This window comes from Homarus americanus, unplaced genomic scaffold, assembly GCF_018991925.1.
Source record: "Homarus americanus isolate GMGI-L3 unplaced genomic scaffold, GMGI_Hamer_2.0 scaffold59991, whole genome shotgun sequence".
NCBI classification, from domain to species: domain Eukaryota; kingdom Metazoa; phylum Arthropoda; class Malacostraca; order Decapoda; family Nephropidae; genus Homarus; species Homarus americanus.
This window is the reverse complement of record NW_024749563.1, coordinates 18,884-20,520: the sequence shown is the minus strand read 5'-3', so window position 1 is coordinate 20,520 and position 1,637 is coordinate 18,884. Positions and strand designations below refer to the sequence as shown.

At 53.6% G+C, this 1,637-nt stretch overlaps 1 non-coding gene across 1 annotated transcript; it reads left to right on the top strand.

Annotated features, from left to right (window-relative positions):
• The first annotated feature begins 207 nt into the window (after positions 1-207).
• LOC121853387 lies at positions 208-371 on the top strand. Its single transcript, XR_006086310.1, has one exon. It is a non-coding gene; the product is annotated as a 5.8S ribosomal RNA (ribosomal RNA).
• The last annotated feature ends 1,266 nt before the right edge of the window (positions 372-1,637 follow it).

Genomic DNA, 1,637 nt, shown 5'->3' with positions numbered 1-1,637 from the left:
GACGGGGCTTTGGACGGCTGCCCGTCCGTTCCTTACTACCGGCGAATAAGCCTCTTGACCCAAAAAGAGTGAAATTCAAGTGTCAAAAAACAACAACAAGCCGTCCGGCCAAACCCAAACCACAAACTTGGGCTATGTCTGTCAAACCCTTTCATTGAGACTCGACCTGTGATGGTTAGTCGCAAAAAGACCAAATGGCAAATACACAACTCTTAACGGGGGATCACTCGGCTCGTGGGTCGATGAAGACTGCAGCAAACTGCGTGTCGGTATGTGAATCGCAAGAATACCAGATACATCGACAAGTTGAATGCATATTGCGGCGGCGGCAGCCATATGAGCTTGTCGCCGCCACTCCTCTACGAGGGTCGGAAATATACATCCATCGGTTGCTGAGAGTTCGGTGCCTGCTGACTGTCTCCCCGACACGAGGTTAACCCGAACCGAGCTTCCGCCTTGGGGTTTAATCGCCCGCGCCTTGCGCGAGGCGTGCCCTTAAAAACAAGCCTATCACTAGCAAGTCCATGGACTTGGCGCACCCACATTCAACCACAACAAAGCGACAGTTGTCGCCCTCGCAAATAACTGGAGGCGCTCTTTTGCCTGCTGTCCACAGAGACACGAATGGCCGTCGGCCGCTCATGGCTGATGCTGCACATGTTCTAAGAGGCACACGTCCTCCTCCTCCTTCTCTCTCGGAGAAGAAGCACTCCATCCCACGAAGAGGAAACGAAACCGGGTCGGATATCTTTTAAGTAAGCCCCGCCGGAATTTCGTCTATCACCTCGAAAAGAGTGCTTGGCATGCATTGCAGTGGAACCTAAATTGATGAGTGCGCCTGGGCCCGCAGTCTACCATGTAGTGGCGCAGGCAGAGAGATGAGAATGCTTGGGTGATGCCGTGCTCTTCCTCACGCGCTCCTCCACCCTCTCCCACGGTCAGACGCGGTGTGGGCATTCTCTTTGAGAGTTCGCCACGAGTCCACGTCTATCTCATGACTGGGAGGGAGGCAGGGGGATTTCTCCCTAAACGCGTTAAAGACGGTGTTGCGCCTCATAACGGCGCTCGCCGGGATAGAGCACTAGTTCTGCAGCCGGAAAGGCCGCTCACGCCAATTAATACTGCGACTCTCGCTCTCTTTCTCCGGATAAACAAGTGCCACTGCTGTGGCATGCGGGAACGGGGAAAGAGGTCAAAGTTTAAGCGGCAAAGGTGCGGCCGAGTAAGGGCGGAACACGAGCGTATATGCATTAAAACTGTGTATATGACTCTGCGAGAGATGTTCTGCTGGAACACTTTTCCTATTGGCTATTTACCACTCAATGAGAAGGAACGGAGTCAGGGGTGGGAGTGCCGGCGCCATGGCCGCTGGTACCCCCGCGACAAGCCCCTCAAACCTTCCTGTGTACTATGTCTTTTGCAGCAGCACGTGGTAATAATGTCGGTGGTGAAGAAAGTCGGTGGCAGAGCGTCTTCCGCTTCGTGGTTGGGGAACTTGTTCCCCCTAAGGATGATGAGACCACGATCGACCTCGTAGTAGGAGAGAGCTACCCGCCAAATTTAAGCATATTAATAAGCGGAGGAAAAGAAACCAACAGGGATTCCCTTAGTAAGGGCGACTGAACCGGGAAAAGCCC